The 23,397-nt window shown below is 43.2% G+C and overlaps 1 protein-coding gene across 1 annotated transcript in view; it reads left to right on the top strand.

Annotated features, from left to right (window-relative positions):
- Positions 1-23,194: 23,194 nt before the first annotated feature.
- The window catches only part of SMARCD3 (SWI/SNF related, matrix associated, actin dependent regulator of chromatin, subfamily d, member 3), a 47,161-nt gene continuing 46,958 nt past the window's right edge, over positions 23,195-23,397 (top strand). The window contains exon 1 of the mRNA XM_043966397.1: positions 23,195-23,352. The gene's annotated coding sequence lies outside the window, so the exon portion shown is untranslated. The remainder of the gene's footprint in view (positions 23,353-23,397) is intronic.

The raw sequence follows: 23,397 nt of genomic DNA on the forward strand, positions 1-23,397 counted from the left end.
GTAACAATTAGAGTGATGCCACCTGCTGGAGAATTACTGTAGGAAAGCTCCACCATGAGGAGAAGGCATCTGAGGGCAAACCATGAAGCTTTTCTTTGGTGTCAAGAAGTGACGTTTGCTCGTGGATATTGTCCATCAAAGCTACCAGCCAATTAGCTTGGAGCTGTGTGTGCCTGTGGATGGGGGATGTTCCCAGTTTCACAAGAGGCTTCTGGGAGGAAGGAGGAAGCCTTGAGTCCTTTTTGTTCCTGACCTCACCATGGCGGGTTGGATAATGGGGTCTCTTATAAATAGATTTTTACCTTTCTCTCTGATCCTAATGCTTTTTAATAAATGCTAAAACACTTAAATACTCTTGATAGAGCTTATAATTTATTGATGACCACTCACTAGATTTTAGATAGTATAGCTAGAATTTTAGCCCCTTACAATTTTTATTTATTTATTTATTTGTTTGTTTATTTGTTTTTTTGTTTCTTTGTTTGTTTATTTTGGTGGGGCATTGCGGGTTAAGTGACTTGCCTAGGGTCACACAGCTAGTAAGTGTCAAGTGTCTGAGGTTAGATTTGAATTCAATTCCTCCTGAAACCAGGGCTGGTGCTTTATCCACTGTGCCATCTAACTGCCCCCTCATCCTTTTTTAATAAGAAGGTTGAACTCCACATGATCCTTATGGATCCTTCCAGCTCCAATTTATATTTCTATGTTAGAAGTGACATTCAAGTAATACTATATCCATTGGTGATGGTGCAAGCTACATTGGAAGGGGGAATTGTATGGAGTTAAAGAGGACTTCAGGCATGTGAGTATAATGACTTGGAATGAGATAACAAGGGCCAGGAATTGAGAGAGAGAGAGAGAGAGAGAGAGAAAGTGATGGGTGCCAGAGATTTGTTTGGGGAAAAGCTATGGAACTTAATGATTGATCATAAACAAGAAAGAGACAACCTTCACCTGCTTTATAACAGTGCCTTGGGTCAGGCCTCCACATACCCCATGGAGGAGAATCAATGGGACCATTTCTGAATGTGTGGTTTGGGCCCCTAAAAGACAGTTCTCCCGAGCTTTGGGTCTAAAGGTAGTGTGAGTTTAGGACTCTCTCTGGTGAGATTCAGATATGCGTTGGATCACACTGACCCAGACATAGCCCAAAACAAATCCTCTTTGAAGATTGTAGCTTCTGAGCTTGGGATTCCCCTACACATTTCCAAACACCAATCTTATGTGGGGATAGGAAAAAAACAAAACAAAATGTGCCTTGGCGTTACTGTTGTTCTTGAAGAGGTAATGACTTTCATGTGAGTTGTGTGTGAGGCAGAGCTGTGTGTCAGCCTTGTGTGCCTAGTGATTAAGTGGATTCAGAATGAACTTGGGAAAAGCCATTTCTCGCATCTGTGTGATGAAGATAATTTCTAAGATCCCTTGATGAATGTAAGCTTCTTGAGGACAGGGACTGTCTCCTTTCTGTATTTATATCCCTAGTACCTAGCAGAGTGTCTGAAAAGTAGGCACTTAACAAATGCTTGCTACTTGACACATCAATCCATTCTAGTTCTAAACCCCCTAAGTCTGTGTTCTTGTGTGTACTCCCACTCTGGGCAGAGCCCAAAGGGAACCAAGTAGCTGGCACTACCACTGATGGGTGTTTTCTTTACTCAGAGTCCCCTAAACTACAGCGACCTTTGACTTAACATGGGGAAAAATGAACAGTGAACTACGAACCTTGACCTTGGAAGAGGTTTGTGGTGTGGCAGGTCTTCCTCCCTGACAACACTTTGATCATGTCCCGATATTCTCTGCTTATTTCCAGGGGAAGCCTACTTCTGGGGATCCTGAGGACTCATTACTTGGGCCTGTGGGGATGACAGACTCCCTGGCTGTTCCTGTCCATGATGTGATAGACCATGAACGTTTCTTTGGTCATCCTCTGGCCCAGGGCAGCAGCAGGGAGGTGGGGTGCTGCATATGATAAAAGAAGAGACCCTTATCAACCAGGGTCTTCTTGTTGGTATCCCTTGAGATGAGAAGAAAAAACGCCAATAAAGGGTGGATTCTCCAACGCTGGGGACCTAGAGACCTCACCTAGATGATGACCAGTACATGGGGATTCAGCCAGGGGAGCCTGCCCTGGCACTTGGGCCACTTTTGCCTCCCCTCTTTCGTGTTCCCTTCTCTTTAGTAAGCAACCTTGGAGCATCAGAGGGTCTCAGAAGGCCCGTGGGTGCTGGTGGCTGTAGTGGTCCTAGGATGGCAATGGCTGATGACTGAGAGAACTTTGGAGAAAGAGGAGCCATAGGAAACATCAAGCTTGGCATTTTATTGATCTCAGAAAGGACCTATGGCATAGTTAATTGCTATAGCAAAAAACTGCTTTATGTTCAGAAAATGAGGCCTAACAATTGACCCGCCCCTCCAGTTAACTGCTCCTGCAGCGACAATGGGTTAAGTTACTGAATCCTGTTTGCATTGTGATAATGCCCTCTCTGCTTCTCATATGTTTGTCATTGCTTTTGTTTAGCAGTAATAAATCACCTGTCCTGTACTGAATTCATGGTTGTACATAAAGCGCCTTGTTTACTTCCTTCCTTCTTGAGAAAATCCCTTAGACTTCTGAACTCACAATTATTTCTTTTTTTGTTTGTTTGTTTGTTGTTGTTGTTTTTTGGTGGGGGCAATGAGGGTTAAGTGACTTGCCCAAGGTCACACAGCTAGTAATTGTCAAGTGTCTGAGGCCGGATTTGAACTCACGTCCTCCTGAATCCAGGGCTGGTGCTTTATTCACTGCGCCACCTAGCTGCCCCCACAATTATTTCTATAAATAGCAACCTTCATTGGGGCAAGGGCAATGGGACAATAAATGAGGGAAATGGGAAACCTACTTCTCTGTTGGGGCAGCTGGGTGGTGCAGTAGATAGAGCGCCAGGCCTGGAGTCAGGAAGATTCATCTTCCTGAGTTCAAATTTGGTCTCAGAAACTTATTAGCTGTGTGACCCCGGGCAAGTCACTTAACCCTGTTTGCCTCAGTTTCCTCATCTGTAAAATGGGCTGGGAATGGAAATGGCAAACCACTCCACTATCTCTGCCAAGAAAAACCCATATAGAGTCATGAAGAGTTGTACACGATTGAAAACAACTTGAACATTCTCTTTGAAGTCAGGCTTCCCCTAGCAATGAATTTGGTCCAACCACACGGATGGATTAGAGAATAGAATGATTTGGGTGGCAAGTCCTATCATTCCTAGCTGAGTGTTGTGTCTGGACCTGATGCTAGAGAAGAGAGAAGCAGAAAGTCTTCACAAGCGAGAGATGTGGGAGGTCTAGGCAGAGTGAGTGACTATGAGGCTGTGGGACAGTCTAAGTATGGAATATGATCTGGATGAAATCCCAAGTCTGAGCTGGGAAAAAATTCAATTCAATTCAATAAACATTTTTTAAGTGCTGAGGATACAAAAAAATAAAAGTTCCTGACCTCAAGGAGTTTACAATTCAGTGGAGGAAGACTAGACACAAAAGGAAGTTGAAAAGGTGGGGAGGGGACTTCCCTTCTCCAGGGCATGATGTTCCATAGGACCCAAGCAGGCTTGCTGATGGAAAAAAGGAGAGTTACCTGGAAGGTTCTGAGTTCTCTAGAAAGGAAGGCATTGGGAGGAGTTTATTGCTCCACTGTCCCACTTCCCAATTAGTGGGGAGGAGGGAGTTGAGAAGGTGTTAAGTACCAAAAGCTGAGTCAGACTGTATGGTGGTGATATTTCAGGTGATCGGTTTGTGCTGGGGGAGACATGATATTCCATATCCCTTCCCTCTTTTCAGCAGGAAACTGAATGTCCCAGTGGGTCATTTATGTAGTCTCTTCCCCTTCCCTTCCTTTTCTACTTTCAATTGTTTTGTTCTCATTGTTTGAAAAAGCTTGGGAACTGGGAATATGGTTCTTTCCCTTTAAATGTTCACCTTGAGGTGCAGTTAGGTGGCACAGTGGATAAAGCACCCTGGATTCTGGAGGACCTGAGTTCAAATCCAGCCTCAGACACTTGACACTTACTAGTTATGTGACTCTGGGCAAGTCACTTAACCCTCATTGCCCCACAAAAAAACAAAAACCAAAAATAAACAAATAAATAAATGTTCACCTTGGCTCCTAAACTTCTAACATGTTTTTTTAAAAATTTTAATAAACATTTTCATTTAAAGTTTTGAGTTTCAAAATCTATCCTTTCCCAACCCCTCCCTGAGATGGTAAGCAATCAGATATAAGTTATATATGTACAATTATGTAAAACATTTCCATATTAGTAATTTTGTATAAAAAGACTAGGCAAGTCACTTAACCCTCATTGCCCAATAATAATAATAATAATAATTTTAAAAATAAAAGACTTAAAAGAAACAAATGAAAGAAAGTGAAAAATAGCATGCTTCAGCTTGTGTCCAATCAATAGCAGTTCTTTCTTTGGAGGTGGATAGTATGCTTCATCATTAGTCTTTTGGGATTGTTTTAGATTATTGAATTGCTGAGAATAGTTTAAGTCATTCATAGCTCTTCATCAAACAATATTGCTGTCACTGTGAATAACGTTCTCCTGGTTCTACTCACTTCATTATACATCATTTCATATGTGTCTTTCCAGGCCTTCCTGAAATCATCCTGCTTGTCATTTCTTATAGCACAATAATATTCCATCACAATCATATACCACAATTTTTTTTTTTGCAGGGTCACATAGCTAATAAGTGTCAAGTGTCTGAACTCAGGTTTGAACTCAGGTTCTCCTGAATCCAGGGCTGGTGCTTTATCCACTGTGTCACCTAGCTGCCCCCTACCACAATTTTTTTAGCCACTTCCCAGTTGATGGGCATCCCTTTGACTTCCAATTCTTAGCCACCACAAAAGGAGCTGCTATAAATATTTTTGTACAAATGGGTCTTTTTCTCTTTTTTGGATGTCTTTGAAATATAAACTTAGCAGTGGTATTGCTGGATCAAAGGGTATGCACAGTGTGATAGCCCTTTGGGCATAGTTCCAAATTGCTCTCCAGAATGGTTGGATTGTAAACTTTTAACATATTGGCCAACACAAACCCAAACTGTTTATTTTATTTTACTGTTTACTCAGATCTAGAGATGAGGAGGAGAAGGGTAGGGAGTGTATTCCCCTCTATGGAGAAAAACCTTAGCTGAGTTAGGTTGAGGGTTTGGGGGCAGTAAAGAGAAAGGAATGCATTCTTTATTCAGAAATGGGAGACTATTTGCTCAGCAGTAGCTGAACCAGGCCTCCCTCATCCCCTACAATGTTATATATAGCATGTTTGACAAAGAGTCTGAGACCAATATACTCCTAGTAAAAATGTAAGCCAGTAGAGGCTCAGAAATGAGAAAGAAAGGTAGCCATTGTACTCTTTGCTGTGGAGTGCATTGAGCCTGAAAGGAAAATCACTTCTCAGAAGGGAAGTGGGTTGCTAGGGAAGTTCTGCCCATGCATGAGAAGGAAGAGAGGAGTGAGTTTTCCTTATATCTGTGACTTAGAAGCTCAAACTCAAGGGGGATTGACAGCATGGTTCTCTTTGCTTGCCAACACCTGTGGTGGTGATGTGCATAATTTCTTTCTTTTTTTTTTTTGGTGAGGCAATTGGGGTTAAGTGACTTGCCCAGGGTCACACAGCTAGTAAGTATTAAGTGTCTGAGGCTGGATTTGAACCCAAGTCCTCCTGACTCCAGGGCTGGTGATCTATCCACTGTGCTACCTAGCTGCACCAGTGATGTGCATAATTTCAGGCAGTATTAGTGCCAGCTAACGTGTGCTCTATCCTTGACACTCCAGCCCCACTGCCAACTCACTCTCTTACTCAATTAACTTCAGTGGGCCTCTCTCTAGGACCAAGGATAAACTCCTCTGTTTGACATCTAAAGTTCTTCATAACCTCGTATCTTTCCAGTCTTCCTCCTTGAACTCTGCCATCCAGTCATACTGGCCTTTTCCAGTTCTGCACACTCAGTTCCCCAACTTCTGTCTTTGGCTGTCCCCTACACCTGGAACACCATCACCTTTTGGTATTCCCAATTTCCTACAAGGCACAGTGTAAGTGTCACCTACATGGAAGCTTTCATAACCACTATTCTACCCCCACCCCACCATTTACTAATACTTTTCTTTCAAAAATTTGCTGTGTATTTTTTATAATATATAATGGGGATCTGGTACATGTGTGACCCCATTGGGCTGCTCAGATGGTGTCTCTCCATGTGGAGGATACTAGGGAGATGGCTTCTGGGAGAATCATGATGATATGTAAAGGAAGTGACTTAGACTGTAGGGCCTACAGAGACACTCTATTGGTCCCAGTTGGTTAACCACCTGGTTGGGAGGAATCTTTTTTTTTTTTTGGACTGTGTTGGATTTTCCAAAAAAGCCTGAGCTTCCACGCCCTCTGCTTCATTTGAGTCTGGGGGCCTTTGGTGACTAGTGAGAGATCATGTGATAAGGAGAAGGGTCTTAGGGACTTCCCCCTCTGAGACCATATGACCCCCAGGAAATGGGACCTCCTTGGCCTCTTCATTCGTTTTTTCCCTTCTAGATGGAAGGCTCTTCAAACACAGAATGGCAAGCCACAGGAATCTGGGAGTTGAAATCCAAGCCAAGTGTTATAGCAAGCCCTACCATATCATATATACCTCAAGCAGCATGGCGCAAGCTAAGGGAGTGACCTTTGGGACACTAGCCCTGTAGAAGGGGGCATCTGACAATCAAGCTATATGTGGATATGAATTTGGTGGAGCCAGTATTATATAGAAACTGATCCAGGTTTAGTGCCTACTCCTCTATCCCCTAGAAACCAAGGTGGTATAGCACCCTCAAGATATTGGGTGGAAATGCTTCTCCATTTGTTCCTGCTACTTCTTTGAAGTAAATATCCCTTTGTAAAAGCTATTCACTGTTAAACAGTTAGCTGGTTTCTGGTTATTGGCCTCTAACAAATGCAGGAGAACACAGCTGGTAGGGGGTTCAAGGTGATAGCAGAGAACAGAAACAACTCACAAACCCCTCAGGATACCCTGAAACCCTAAGGAGAAGTGTAGGCAGACTAGCTCTGGGAGATCCAGGGTGTGTGTTATGTGTGTGTGTGTGTGTGTGTGTGTGTGTGTGTGTGTGTACACACGCATAGGCATATATATGTGTATATATGTGCATGTATAGCACCTCCTTTGATGCCACTTTTTCCAACTTAAACTTGCATTAGTCTGTTGCGGTTCCCAGAGGGTTTGTTGACTCTTCTCTTGGGTTCCTAGGGGATAATACCGAGGGACTGAGTTTCTAATACTATTGACCCTAAGCCCCCACCAAGGTGCTGTTAGCAACTAGTCCATTAGACTGAATTTCCTTTTTAGACAAGGTATTTACTGAAAAAGTATAGCAAGAATAGTTGATACAAGAATACTTATCCCCGCCCCAAACCCAAGGCACACTATCCCACAAATGTACATGATGTATGTGGAAAGGTGGGCTCAATCTTTTTTTTTTTTTGGTGAGGCAATTGGGGTTAAGTGACTTGCCCAGGGTCACACAGCTAGTAAGTGTCCAGTGTCCGAGGCCAGATTTGAACTCAGGTCCTCCTGAATCCAGGGCTGGTGCTCTATTCACTGTGCCACCTAGCTGCCCCTGGGCTCAATCTTAAAGTGAAATGGTAGTGAAGTACACATGGAGAGAGCACTTGACAAAGGGACACCTTCCAACTTCTGACTCTGGAAAGCCTTTTCTTCCTCATGAAGTTCTCCTTGGGTGTAGCTACCTACTGGGTGAGCCTCTCAGCTGGGCTCCCAGAGATTATGCTTTTTTTTTTTTTAAGAGTTCAGAGCAATCACTTCTCTTCACTATGAGGGGTCACTCTCCTTGAAGCTGTCAGTGTCCTTTGGGGCCATATTTCCACTGCCATCAGATGGACACTATAGCTCTGGTTGCCACTGCCACCATTTAGCTCTGATAACTAATGAGACTTGCTGGGGATCTCTGGATTTCCTGAACCCACTAGGTTAGTCTGGACATGTCTACCTTGAGGATGCTATGAGGTCACCAACTCAGGGAAGCAAACACAAAGAGTTAGAGACAGGGGCAGCTAGGTGGTACAGTGGATAAAGCACTGGCCCTGGATTCAGGAGGACCTGAGTTCAAATCTGGCCTCAAACACTTGACACTTACTAGCTGTGTGACCCTGGGCAAATCACTTAACCCTCATTGCCCCGCAAAAAAAAAAACCCAAAAACCCCCTACAAAAAAACCAACAACAACAACAAAAAGAGATAGAGACAGCTATGTGCTCATGGCTGCCACTGGTCAGGTAGAAGACTGGGCTATTGCCCTTCCCCTATCTGCCTCTCTAGAATGCAGTTCAAAGCAACCTTCACATTTCAGACGAGAGGCAGAGAAAGAAAGAAATATAGACAGGCTACTACTTTTGTAAGCACACTGAGTTACAGCTTAGCGATCCTGAGTCAAGGCTCTGCACCCATTAGGAGACCTTTCATCATAGCAATGTACCAGCCTCTCAGTCACACATAGCCAGAAAAAGCGTCTTCCCAAGTTTCCATGGAATCACTTTGACTAGAACCAGGAAGGAAAGATCTGCACATACTTCAACTCCCTGTGATTTTCCCTATGTAAGCTCTTTTAAGATGATTCCATTTCTGTCTTTGTGTCTCCAACACCTAGCACATAGTAGGCATTTAATAAATGCTGATGTATTGATTAAGAGAAGTCACTAATGTTCAAATATAGGCGATAATAGCTTTACTATATGTATCTGCCCCAATCAAAGGTCTGCTGAAGTATTGTGTTCAGTGCTGGACAGCATGTTTTAGGAAGGACATTGACAAACTAGAAGCCATTCAGAGGTGGGTGGCTAGGATGCTGAGGGAACTAGAAGCTATGCTACACAAGTCTCAATTGAACTGGGTTATTTGCCTTGAAGAAGAGAATATGCAGGGGCAGCTAGGGGGCGCAGTGGATAAAGCACCGGCCCTGCATTCAGGAGGACCTGAATTCAAATCCAGCCTCAGACACTTGACACTTACTAGCTGTGTGACCCTGGGCAAGTCACTTAACCCCCATTGCCCCGCAAAAAAAAAAAAAAAAGAAGAAGAGAATATGCAGATGGAACATAGTAACTTTCTTAAAGTTTTCCAAATTGACATGTGGAAGAGGTTTTAGACTTTGTTGGCCTTGGTTTGCCTTCAGGGCAAAACTAGGGACATCTGTAAGAGAATGACTAAACAAAATATGGTATGTGAATGTAATGGAATATTACTGTGCTATAAGGAATGACAAATATGATTAGTACAGAGAAGCCTGAAAAGACTTATACAAAGTGATGCAAAGTGAAGCAAGCAGTCAAGAAATCAATATACATATTGATTGGGGGTGGCTAGGTGGCGCAGTAGATAGAGTACTGGCCCTGGATTCAGGAGTACCTGAGTTCAAATCCAGCCTCAGACACTTGACACTTACTAGCTGTGTGACCTTGGGCAAGTCTCTTAACCCTCATTGCCCAACCAAAAAAAATTTTTTTAAATATACATATTGATTACAACAATGTAAAGGAAAAGAACAACCACAAATATGGACTTTGCAAAATTCCAGAGAACAAGCTTAGTCCCAAAGAAGAAATCTTTCTTTCTCTCTGCAATCAGGGTTAAGTGACTTACCCAGGGTCACACAGCTGCTAAGTGTGTGAGGTCAAATTTGAACTTAGGTCCTACTGACTCCAGGGCCCTTGCTTTAGTCACTGCACCACCTAGTTGTCACCTCTTTAAAAAAAAAATACAACCAAATTTATTAAGTGAGATGGGAGGGAGGGAGAGGAGGGATAAAAGAGGAAATTCAGGTGATGCAAAAATATATATTGAAAAATTTGTTTTAAAAAACTGGGGGCAATTTTTTGCTTGAGGCAATTGGGGTTAAGTGTGCCCAGGGGGCACAGCTAATAAGTGTCAAGTGTCTGAGCCTAGATTTGAAGGCAGGTCCTCCTGACTCCAGGGTAATTCTTTGAAGAAGCAAATTTAGGCTTAATGTTAGGGGGTAAAAAAGAAGGGCATCTAGGTGGTGCAGTGGATAAAGCACAGACTCTGGATTCAGGATGACCTGAGTTCGAATCTAACCTCAGATACTTGACACTTACTAGCCATGTGACCCTGGCCAAGTCACTTAACCCTCATTGCCCTGCCAAAAAAAAAAAGAAAAAAGAAAAGAAAAGAAGAAAGAAAAAAACAAACACCTTCCTAACAAAATTAGACCTATCCTGAGGTCTACTAGGCTGCATCAGGAGACAGTGGGTTAGCTCCCATTGGAAGTTGTCATGTGAAAGTTGTATGGCCATTTGCTGGTTGTGTTATCAATGTCATTCAGCTTTGGATTGGTCAAGGTCCTTTCTGGTGTTCAGATTCTCAGGTTCTGTTCTCTGAATCTTTAAGTGTCATACTAAATAATGGCAAGAAATAAGAAGTGTTGAAAACAAAGATAGCTATAAAAAACCCCCTGCGACCTATTTTAGGGCAGGCGATGGCTAAGTGAGTTCTGTACGATCCAACTCTTCTTTCCCCCATTCTCACTCTTATAGAACAGGGAGTATAGAACAGGGAGAAGAGGGTGGTCATACACTCAAAAGCCCACCAGGTGGCACTAGAAAGTCACACACACACACAGCTCTGACCTACTGTTAATTGGAGTTAAATGTTTAATGAGCACCTATTAGGTTTGTAACTCTGGGCTCCTGTTCATTTGTAGGAGACTGTCCTCATTGGTGAGGAACAATTACTAGATATCCATACCTGCATGAGAAGTGGAGCTGGGGCAAGAGCTTGGGAGAAGAGAAGTCTTGGTTTTCTGAATGCCTAGTTAACATATTAGAACTTTATTCTATAGGTATCTAGGTGGTACAGTGGATAGAGTGCTGAACCTGAAGTCAGGGAAACCTGATTTCAAATCCAGCCTCCGATACTTACTAACTGTGTGACCCTGGGCAAGTCACTTAACCTGTTTGCCTCAGTTTCCTCAACTGTAAAATAGAGATAAAAATAGCATTTACCTCCTAAGGTTGTTGTAAGGATCAAATGAGGATAATTGTAAAGTGTTTATTACAGCGCCTGGCTCATGGTAAGCACTATATACATGTTAGCTATTTTTATTAGGCAATAGGGAACCACTAAAGACTTTTGAACAGAGGAATGATATGATCAGAGTCACTCAGAGATGGCAGGAAGAAAGTGAGAGAGAGAGAGAAACAGAAACAGAGACAGAGACAGAGAAGGAGAGAGACAGAAGACAGAGAGAGAGAGAGACAGAGACAGAGAGAAAGAGAGAGAGAGACAGAGACAGAGACAGAGAGAGACAGAGAGAGAGAGAGACAGAGAGAGAGAGAGAGAGAGAGAGAGAGAGAGAGAGAGAAAGAACTTGGACTAAGACAAGAACCCCAAAGTCCTGACTGTCGGCTTCAGATTTTCCTCTTGGTTTGAAGGACATCTGAAATTTGGAGGCAAAGAAGTGAAAAGTAACGAGGACTCAATCACCTGTCTGTGTCCATCTCCTTTGCTTTCTGTTCTCCTCTCTTTTTCCAGCCATTGTCATTGCTAGATTCTCATTATTTTTTGGGAGGGAGCTGGGCAATGAGGGTTAAGTGACTTACCCAGGATCACACAGCGAATTTGAACTCAGGTCCTCCTGAATCCAAGGCGGGTGCTTTATCCACTGCGCCACCTAGCTGCCCCTAGATTCTTATTTTTCAAGGAACAAGAGACATCAAAAATAGGGGAAGGAACTCATACATGGACACTGATACCTGTTGGCCTAAACAAGAATTTCCATTGAGATTCAGTTTCTGGCTCCATTGTCCTCTGACACTCCACTCCTTGATTCTACTAAGATCCCCATCCCACACTCCTGGACATGAGCTTTCTAATACAGGTACAAAGAGACTGGACCATAGGAGCTAGCCCTACCCTACTGCCTAAAGAAGCAGAACTCAGGAAGATTAGTGTTCTTGGTGTACCTCTTAACATAGTGGTTCCAGCCTAACTGATAACATACTTCCTTTCCCTTTGGCCAAAAAACCAGCACACACACACACATGTGCACAGGGGCACAATGCGCGAGTGCGGACACACACACACACACACACACACACACACACACACTCCTTCCAGAAACAGAGAAATATATGGATGATCTGGAAGTCCATTTCTTAAAGTGTTCTAGTCCTTGCACCTCGAGAATCCAGCTCCTTCCTACTATTCCTGATACCCACCTCCTCCCCAGTGTTCTGCACATAGTAAGTACTCAATAAAAGCATGCTGGCTATTTTCATCTTGTCTGGTTCCCCCAAACCTCTTTCAGAATCAGTAAAACCCTAAAGCCAAACATGCTCGTATTGAATCTTATCAGATTTTTTACCCCAAATCATGGAGTTGAGAATGGGGTAGGCACTCAATAAGCTCTGGATTGATGTACAGATGAAAGAGTGCCACATTTTAGGAAGGCAGACATCCAGAGAAGGATGAGCAAGGTGGTGAGAGGGCTGCAGGTCATGCCATATGAGGGTCCAGATGAAGAAAGTGGGAATGTTTAGCCTGGAGAAGTCTTAGAAATGGGCCCTAACAGGTGTCTTCTTTTACATGGAAGGGTGATCAGATTTGATCTCTTTGGCCTCCAAGAGCAGACCTGGGAGCAATGGCTGGAAGTTGAAGAAGCAGATGTAAGCTCAAAGGACAGACTTCCTGAACAATTCAGGCTATCCAGAAGCGGGAGGGGCTATCTCGGGAGTCAGTAAGTTCCTCTCTCACTGGAAGCTGCATCTCTCTGCCTGTGTCTCCTCTTTCACTTCAGATAAGAGTGGAGGACTGAGTACCTAGTCAGTTTCCACTACAGACTTACTGCCCTGGCCATTCTAAGTGCTAGAAGAGCTGCCAAATGAGAACAAATTGAACATAGAGCAGGATTGAAGCACCTGGATCATGGATTTACAGTTGGAAGGGACCTTAGAGGTCCTCGAATGCAACAGAAACAGGTAGATAGCACAGTGGATAAAGTGCTGAGCCTGGAGTCATGAAGACTTGAGTTCAAGTCTAACCTCAGACACCTATTAGCGATGTGAATCTGGACAAGACATTTAACTGCTGCCTGCCTCAGTTTCCTCAAGTGTAAAATGGAGATAATAATAGCACCTACCCCCAAGGTTGTTGTGAGGGCAAAATGAGATATTAATAAAGTGTTTAGTCCAGTGTCTGACACATAGTAGAAACTTAATAAAAGTGTATTTACTTCCAACACCCTCATTTTGCAGATAAAGAAAATGAAGTCCAGGGAAATGAAGTGATTCACCTAGTCCCAGAACTCTTTGCCACAAAGTGTCAAAGGCAAATTTGAAGCCAGATCCTCTGGCTTCCACTTCAATCCATTGCTCTTTCCTCTGATCTAAACTGGGGCTAATCCATGCCCTTTCCCTTTCTTATCTGAAGAGAAAGAGGATATAGACTCAGGTAGACCCAGGGTAAAAGAAAAACAAAACCAAAAATATGCAAATTACTTGTGCAGACTAGGGGCAAGGAGCTAGGTACATTTGAGCTAATTCTAACTCTGCAGGGAGCCATCAACTGTAACCAGTCCAACAGGAACTGGGATCTGCTTCTTTGGTATCAGCCCATTTGACCCCTGAATATAATGGGTGTACAGTAAATGATGTTTCCTGACTGAGTCATTGAACTTGACCCTCGACCCTGCTGTTAAATGTAGCCCTTAACTCTGCCCACTATTTGTGCTCTCATAGTTTCCTCACCCCAATCTAAGGTTAAGCCCAACTTCTGAGGTCCAGCCTGTACTGAACTGGGAGGAGTCAAAAGAACTAGTTCTCTGACCTTTTGACTTGATTGTTCAGACTTCCTTCCATCTCCTGGAATTCTCCACCAGGCATCCAGTATCCTCATGTTGCTCTTGTTGGGCTTCCCTTTCCATTTACCTACCTCCATTTTCCCCATTTACCTTCCACTTCTCCATCTACCTGCCTTCCCCCCTTTTGAAACTTACCTGATTTGTATCCCATTCCCTAAAAAGTTTTAAGAAAGCTATCCAATTAAAAAGAATCAGATAAGGACCCATATATACAAAGATATTTGTAACAGTTCTTTTTGTGGTGATAAAGAAGTAAAAAAGTAAAAAGTAAGGAGGTATCCATCAGTTGGGGTATAGTATAGTATAGTATAGTATAGTATAGTATAGTATAGTATAGTATAGTATAGTATAGTATAGTATAGTATAGTATAGTATATACTTAGAGTATATGAATGTAATAGAATACAATTTGCTGTGGGAAATTATGAAAGGGGCAGTTTCAAAGAAACTTTGGAAGACATGAATGAACTGATACAAAATGAAGTGAGCAGAACCAGGATAACAATTTATACAATAAGAATAACATTATAAATATAAAAGACTGTGAAAGACTTTAAAACTCTAATCAATGCAGTGACCAACACAATTCAAAAGGACTGATCATGAAACAAGTTGTTGTTGGTCTGTTTTTGAAGAGGACCATGACATGGCGGTGATGTCATGACTTGCACTGAATTGGATTTAAGTGAGGGAGGGCTGTGCAAAGTCACCAACCTCACTCTGAGAGCCATCTGGGTCCAGTGGCAAGATATACATCAAGATGATGAGAGATGGCCCAGGATGTTTTAAGGCAATTGGGATTAAGTGACTTACCCAGGATCACACAGCTAGTAAGTGTCTGAGGTGAGATTTGAACTCAAGTCCTCTTGACTCCAAGGCCAGCACTCTATCCATTGCACCACCTACCTACCCCAACCTCCATGAAACAAGTTACCCACCTACTTTCAGAGGGGTGATGGATGAATAAAACATTTATTTTGGGCCAATGTAAGGATTTGTTTTGCCTTTGTATTTTTGTTATGAGAGGTTTTCTTCCCTTTTTTTTCAACATGTGTGGGAGAAGGCAAGAGGAAAAGAAAATGGATTCCTATTCATTTTTTAAAATTTACTTTTAAAAGAATGATAGACATCCTAAGGTAAATTGCTGACTTACTGTGTTGATTGTTGGGAGGTGAGGATGGGGGAGGATACTTTAAATCCAAAGGGAACTCTTAAAGACCCTTAGCTCAAATGGATAAAAGAATAATGATGGGATTATAAACACTGGCATAGATTGTTACAATAAACGTATTTTGGGGGTAAAAAAACCTCTAGCACCCTTCAAATCACACGACGTAGGTACATATAGCATCCTTTAGCAGGGGTTTCCTCTGGACAAAAACCTTTCCCCCAATGGCCCGTAAATGGCATCCCAAATACCACGTTCATTCATTTGCATTTCTAGAAGCCCTCTACTAAAATGTCAACACTCTGAGGAGGAGTAAGCAACACAGGATGCCGTTATCAGCAACTGTGTACTACAGGCAGAATGCAGTAGTTTATTATTTAAGCTTTAGTGATCCCCCTAAGAGAATAATAGGACATAGGATGGGTAGATTTTGAGAGGAAGAAAGGAAGAGTGAAAATGTAGAGATAATGGATGCTGCCTAGGTAGGGCAGACCTTGATGGGGCCCTTCAGTAGAAGTCAGAGGGAGAAATAAAGCAAAACATGAAGGTAGCATGGGACGGAGGTAGGGGGAGAGATGCCGGAGCAGGGAGCGGGGCTCCCTTCTGAAAGACTGGGGCAACAAAGAAACATTTTCTGACTTCATGATTTTTCCCAGGGTGAGGAGTGGCTAAAAATCTTTGTCACTTTTATCATACATAATTGGACTATTTAAAGGTATTAGAGAACCTAATACCCTGTTCTGCCCTTGCCCACTGGAGGCTTACACACTAAAACTGACAACACGTCCCTTTGTAATAGCTAAAGGATCCTGGATCTCCCAATTAGACTATGAGGTAAAGTGGAAAAGAAATCCTGCAACTTCATAAAGGAGATCTGGGTTCTAACTCAGCCTCTCCCTACTGTCTGACCTTAGGTAACTCAACCAAACTCTTGGAAGTTTCGGCTTCCATGACTGTAAAATAAAAATTAGGATTGTAGTTTTCTGACTAGAAGAGGTCTTTTAAAGGCCATTGAGTTCAACCTGCTCGTTTTACATAGCATGAAGCAGTTAAGTGACTTGCCTATACTCCATAAGTGTCAAAGGCGGAATTTGGACCCAGATCTTCCTCATTCTGAATCCCCTGTCCTCATAACTAAACCAGTGCTTCTTCAATGTTTAGAACCCCTTTATATTCTTAAAAATTATTGAGCAAGGGGCAGCTAGGTGGCGTAGTGGATAGAGCACTGGCCCTGGATTCAGGAGGACCTGAGTTCAAATCCAGCCTCAGACACTTGACACTTACTAGCTGTGTAACCCTGGGCAAGTCACTTAACCTTCATTGCCTCACCCCAAGAAATTAGTGAAAATAAAAATGTCATTTTTTCCCAGCTGGGTAAGTCACTTAACCCTCATTGCCCCATCAAAAAAAAGAAAATAGAAGTAAATATAAATAACATAGTTATGTAAAATAACTATATTTTCTAAAACAAAAACAATTAAATGAGAAGAGTGGCTTTGTTTTACACATTTTTTTTTTGCAAATCTCAATGTCTCCTTTGTTTTTGTTTTTTGTAGGGCAATGAGGGTTAAGTGACTTGCCCAGGGTCACACAGCTATTAAGTGTCAAGTGTCTGAGGCCAGATTTGAACTCAGGTCCTCCTGAATACAGGACCAGTGATTCATCCACTGAGCCATCTAGCTGCCCCCTCAATGTTTCCTTTAATAGAAAATAGCTAGATTCTTATATCTGCTTCTGCATTCAATCTGTTGTGATATATGTTTTAAACATATGAAGAAAATCTGACCTCACACAGATATGTAATTGGGAAAGACAGGTAGTATCTTAGTATTAGGAAAATAGCTTTGACCTTACAGAAAAGAAGTACCAGGACCATACTTTGAGAATTACCACACTATTCCATGATCCATGAGGCTGCCTTTTGAAGTTTCCTAAATGTGGACATACTACCTGCCCTGACTCATCACAGGGAGGTCTGTGAGGAAGATCAGATGGGATGAACACAGGCTTAAAGAACTTTTTATATGTGCATTGGTTAAATGGATGGATGGATGGATGGGTGGGTGGGTGGGTGGGTGATGTGTGATAGAATCTATCACTAACAATACAATGCAGCCCATAATTGGGCCAAATGAATGTTTCAGACCATGAGGGCTAGAGCAGCTTCTCCTCAAATGACATCATCTAGGGCTATAGAGGTCAGGGAGACTTCATGGAAGACAGAAGATCTGAGCAGGGCCTTGAAGGATGAATAGGATACTGATCTTTTTATAACAATGAGGGCCATCATTATCTCTCTGGGGCAACAGGAATAACTATAGATCTCCATATAATAATACTCACATTTGTATAACATTTTATATGCCCTGCCTTTGGCCATATCAGCAGACTCTAAAACTTGGGCAAACCATCTGTCCACCAGGTTTACCAGTGGGAGGCCCCAGGTCTATCTGTTCTTTTCTTTCTTTTTTTTTTTTTTTTAGTGAGGCAACTGGGGTTAAGTGACTTGCCCAGGGTCACACAGCTAGTAAGTGTTAAGTGTCTGAGGCCAGATTTGAACTCAGGTACTCCTGACTCCAGGGCCGGTGCTCTATCCACTGCACCACCTAGCTGCCCCAGGTCTATCTGTTCTACATGGGTGTGGTCAATGGCAGGTTACAGTCACATTACAAAACACTTTCAGAGCCATTATATCCTTTCATTCTTACAGTGCCCCTGTAAGGTATCAATATTTTGCAGACAAGAGGTTTGGTGATTCTTCTAAGGTCACATAGCAAGAGATTATCAAGACTGGAACTATAATTCAAGTCTTCCAAGTCCTCATGTAGTACCTTTTTCACTTTTCATATTGCCTCTGTGATTGTTTATACACAACTCATAAGAAAAATCTACCTTTGGGACAGGGATTCTTAACCTTTTTTTGTATCATGGACTCTTTTAGCAATCTGGAACCCTTTCTCAGATTTTAAAAATTCATTAAATAAAGGAAAAGCAAAATGTGTTAGAAATTAGTAAAAATAAGGGCAGCTAGGTGGCACAGTGGATAAAGCACTGGCCCTGGATTCAGGAGGACCTGAATTCAAATCCTGCCTCAGACACTTGACACTTACTAGCTGTGTAACCCTGGGCAAGTCACTTAACCTTCATTGCCCCACCCCAAGAAATTAGTGAAAATAAAAATGTAATTTTTTCCCATGCAAGTGCATGGACCCCCTTACATCTACCCACAGACTCCTTGGGGTTTCTAGATCCCAGCATAAGAATCTTTGATTTAGGGGTGCACATTAGTAGGGCTATAACTAGCCCAGCAGAGACATGACTAGACATAGAAAAAAATTATGGCAGAATGGATCTACCCATTCCATGGTACCTTGTGTCCAAGAGCTGCCCTCAGGTCCTTCCTACTCCTCCTTTACAGGGACCCAGGCTAGGAAATTTATCTTTTACTAACTCCCATCAAAATTTACCTGAGGGGGGGCAGCTAGGTGGCACAGTAGATAAAGCACCGGTCTTGGATTCAGGAGTACCTGAGTTCAAATCTGGCTTCAGACACTTGATACTTACTAGCTGTGTGACTCTGGGCAAGTCACTTAACCCCCACTGCCCCGCAAAAAAAACAAAAACAAACAAACAAACAAAAAATTTACCTGAGAGTTCCAAAGAGCTTGGCTCTTTGTGGGTATAATCTGCTTGATTAACTTGAGCTATAGTGTCAATAGCTACTATGTTGTTCCTCTTCTTAGGTAACACTTTTTGTTTTAACTGACCGTCAATGCCTTTTCCCTAAGAAGTTAGTAAGGTGGGAATTTCAGGAAGACAAGGCAAGAAAGATATTTTGGGCAGAGTAGCTTTCTTTATCAGTGTGCATATTGCCTAAAAAGAGCCCAACATCTGAAGAATCTGGCTGACACAACTAAGGCAGCCATAGCCCATTGGTTGTGATTTTCCTGGCCTAGCCTGGCAGCAGCAGTCCAGCATCAGGGTATCTTGCTGGGCATATCCAGCACTACCTACCCAACAGCAGAACAGCCTTTCTGGCCCAGTGTAGAAGTATCTCAGTGGACCAGTGTTCCTGGTCTAGTTCAGTAATATCCAAGCCCAGTGAAGAGACAATTCAGTAGCTGAATGAACTACTTAACCCAGCTCAGCAGCATATTGATCCATTTTCCACGAGGAGTAAGCCCAGTTGAGCTGCACATTCAGCAAAGATACCTTGCTTTTTGAAAAGCTAACTAGCTAAGTAAGGAAGGAACTTATCCATTACCAACTTAACACTCATCAGTGAACTTCTTTAAGATCCTTTATAGAAAGGAAGTACATCAAGGTCTTACAGTTCTGCAGTCATGAGTTGTTTTGACCATGTGTTGCGTCCCTTGCATATATGCCTCGTTACCAATGCATTTTAAGTTTTCAGCCCCTGTTCTCTCCCCACCCTGTCAAAGACTCTGTATATATCTGTGAAAGAATAGACCCCGTGTTTCTTGGGAAAAATGTTTAGTAACTTCTGTTCTTCTACCATTTGAGTAAATGCCTTTGCTGAGAACTGAGTCTTATGGCCTGTTAGGAGGAAGCCCACTGGTGGGGATTTAAGAACTACTGTGTAAGAATAGCCACCCATAAGATTACCCCTACAACTCTGAGAGTAGTAGCAGCCACTTTTGGGGGACCCAACCTGCCAGTGCCAATATGGATTGGGGAATGAGCCCAGAAGGAAATTTTATGCCTTGCATCCTCTGTAGAAAATGGACCAGGCAGCTAGGTGGTGTAGTGGATAGAGCACCGGCCCTGGATTCAGGAGGACCTGAGTTCAAATCAGGCCTCAGACACTTAACACTTACTAGCTGTGTGACCCTGGGCAAGTCACTTAACCCCAATTGCCCTGCAAAAAAAAAAAAACAAAAACAAAAAAAGAAAATGGACCTAAAGCACCAGAAACATTCCTCTTCTACTTTAAAAATTTCCAGCGTACCAGTGCAGTGATGAAACCATTATCCCTTGTTTTCACTCCATAACCAGCCCTTTTCCGGTCATATGCGTCCTTGATTATATTATTTTATACATCTTTCCCATGCAAGCCATCACCGGCCATGTGCCTTGCAAGCTTCAGTCCCCGATATATAGATATTCAAAGAGTAGCTGTGTTATTTATTCCTACATATTCTTTCTTTTGTGGCTTTTAACACATTGCGGGAGAATTACTGGCAAATGAAGATAGAGTATTTCTTGGCCTCAGTTTCCGTGCTTGTGAAATGAAGTTTCCCAGCTCTAACTCAATGATTTTATGTTCATTTGAAAGTAATGGGTTGTTTTTTTAATGTGGTCATAGTGAGGAGATAAAATGCTCTTAGCAATCTAATAAGAGATAGATAAAGAAAGGCAGATTATATCTCCATAGAAGAAGGAATTTCCTAATTAGAGCCTTTTGAAAGTAGAATGGGCTGCTATGTGACGTGCTGAGCTTCCTGTCACTGAAAGCATTCAAGCAGAAGGACCTCTTGTTAGAAAGGTCGTAGAGAGTCACGCTTTGGGAGGAAAGTTGGAGTAAATGAACTCTAAGGTCATTAGTACGCTGTTATTATATCTAATCTAAGTCCATGGACAAACATTAATCATCTACTATGTGCCAGGCACCAGGCTAAGTACTAATCCAAGGGGAGCAGGATCGCTCCTGGCATAAAATAAAAGCGATTCTGTATTAGGAAGGAGGCGATTCTGACCAGATGACCTCTGACATGCATTCTTAGATTCTCTGATGCTGTGTGCTGAAAATATCTCATCCTAAGAATGTAATGAAAGGACCTTGAAGAAAACCCTCACAAATACCTGCTCGGATAAGGTCATTGTGTCACACCTAGGAAATTGGGCCAATCTGTTAACTTGAGCCAGTAGGTTAGGCTAAGGGGAGCCAAGCCTCCAGATGTAGATGAGCTTAATGCCCAGGCCAAGGAGACAAGCAGATTTTGGTAACAGGAACAGGAAGCAGTAAGGTTGGACCCCTTTCCAGGGAAGGGAAGACTAGGGTGAGAACATCAGAACCAGCCAGGTTCAGATCAAGATGGAGAGTCATTTTCCTTCAGGCAGCTGATAAAATGAAAATGATGAAGGAAAATTAAAAGGTAGCCTAGGGGCAGCTAAGTGGTGCAGTGGATAAAGAACCTGTCCTGGATTCTGGAGGACCTGAGTTCACAGACACTTGCCATTTATTAGCTGTGTGACCCTGGGCAAGTCACTTAACCCTCATTGCCCTGGGGGGGAAAAGGTAGCCTATGGGCTCAAGGCAAGAGTCAGCCAAAAAGAGTCTGGGAGTTCTCTATTATTGAATTGAACTAAGCACTCCCAGAGTGCAGAAAAATAAATTTAATTCCTTGCATGTGCATAGAGTTTTTACAGTTTACAAATCACTTTCACATGCATTCTCATCTGATCTTCATAACAACTTTGTGAGGTATTACAGTATCAGAGGATGTTAGGAGGGGACCTAAAATGTACCTGCTTCCACTACTAGTTATTCTTCTTTCTATTTTAAGGTGAGGCAACCATGGCTTAAATAAATTGAGTGATTTACCCAAGAACCTGGGAACCCAAGAGCCAAGGACTCCAACCCCAGTCATTTGCTTTTTCTATTCATATAGGGAGAGAAGTAGGACAAAGATTTAGAAACAATTTTGTATCTAGGGAACAGATAAAGCTGTTTCCCTCTAATTGCAGTAGGGTTCCCCTCCTCCCCCTTTGTTTCTTTTAATAAGTGCCTTTAAAAATCATCGCTGTTTATGGGTGGTCTGTGTGTGGTCTCCCAAGGAAACTGGAAAAGTCTGTAGGCATGGCAGGGGAATAGAAAATGAGAGAGCCCAGCTTTAGCAAAGGAGAAGGGTGCTCTACCCAGGACAGAAATTTTTACTGTGCTCCTGCTAAAGGTAGGAGGCCAGGCAATTCTGGGTCAGGGAGCCAGAAGCAACCTTGGAACTAGAAGGGAGGGAGTGAAGATGGAGCTGATAGCAGATGTTGCTGCAATTTGCAGCTGTGACACAGACTCCCTTCATGGAGCCCCAACCAGCACTGGCTACCCAGTTTACATAGAACTCTCCCTACAATCACCCTAGGAGATGGGTACCTACCACAAGAATTGTTTTCCCTATTTTGTAGAGGAGGAAGCAAGCTTGGAGAGGTGATCCAATGGCCCAAATCAATTGGTTTGTAAATCTCCAGTTAGGACTGAAAGTTACCTTAGGGATCATATGGGTAACCTCTTCTCTGTATAAATGTAAGAGTAACCATTCCATAGAGCATGATGCATCACCAGCGGTGGTGAGAGCCCAGGTTTATCCCCATATATGCTCTGTAGGACAGCCACTGTCACATAGGTAAGGAAACTGAGACAGGGAAAAGAGAAATGAATTACTTAATACCTTTCCCTGCCAAGAGCTCCAATATTGTGGGATGCCACCTACCCCTCCTACTCATAACGCCAGCCCTAGTCCCAGCTGTCTGGGGCTCCTTAGGGTAGCAAAATCCATTAGGTAACTTCAGGATCCCTAAATCAGGGCACTGATCCAGCAGAGACCTAGCTTCTTTCGATGGATAAACCATCACAGTCACTGACAAGCCATGAAAGAAGCCTTCTAATAGCCAGGCTCTGTCTTAGACTACCGAGGTGGAAGAGGTGGAAGGGCGTGACTAAACCCCGGCCAGAATCCCAACCTGAAGGTCCCACCCCAAAGGTAGCCTTTCCTTCCTCCAAAACTATTTCTAAATGACTGATTGGGAGTGAAGTGGTAGGCTGTAAGTCTGCCCCAGTGGGTGCCTGTGTGAGAGTGTTTGTCTGTGTCTAGGGATGTGTGTGTTTGTCTGGGTACTGGCTTCTGAGCTCCTGGATGTGTGTCTATCTGTGTGAACGTCTGTGTTGTTACCCCGATTGTCTGCAAATGGGCACGTGTGGATCAATGCGGGTGTGCATCAAAATGGATCTGGGCAGGGGCTCCTGGTAGATTGCAGCGCCCCATGCAGGAAAATAATACATTGTGAGCAAGGAGATGGGGGGCTCCCCACCACTGCTCCCCGCTCCCTGCTCTGATCCCTAACTCGCCGCACTCTCCACGCTCTTTTCAGACGCTCCCTGCGCCTCCCCCGCTCCGGGGCTGCAGCGGCGCAGGCGCCCGGGCTGGCCGAGCCTGAGCCCAAGCACCAAGCCGGGGAGAGGGGCCAGGGCCAGAGCGCGGGGCTGGGAGTCCCGGGGCCAGAACCGGAGCAGCTCCGGGAGCAGGTGAGCCACCTGGGCGGCCCGGCCCCTGCAGCCCCCTGCTTGGCA

The sequence above is a fragment of the Dromiciops gliroides genome, chromosome 5 (genome assembly GCF_019393635.1).
Source record: "Dromiciops gliroides isolate mDroGli1 chromosome 5, mDroGli1.pri, whole genome shotgun sequence".
NCBI classification, from domain to species: Eukaryota; Metazoa; Chordata; class Mammalia; order Microbiotheria; family Microbiotheriidae; genus Dromiciops; species Dromiciops gliroides.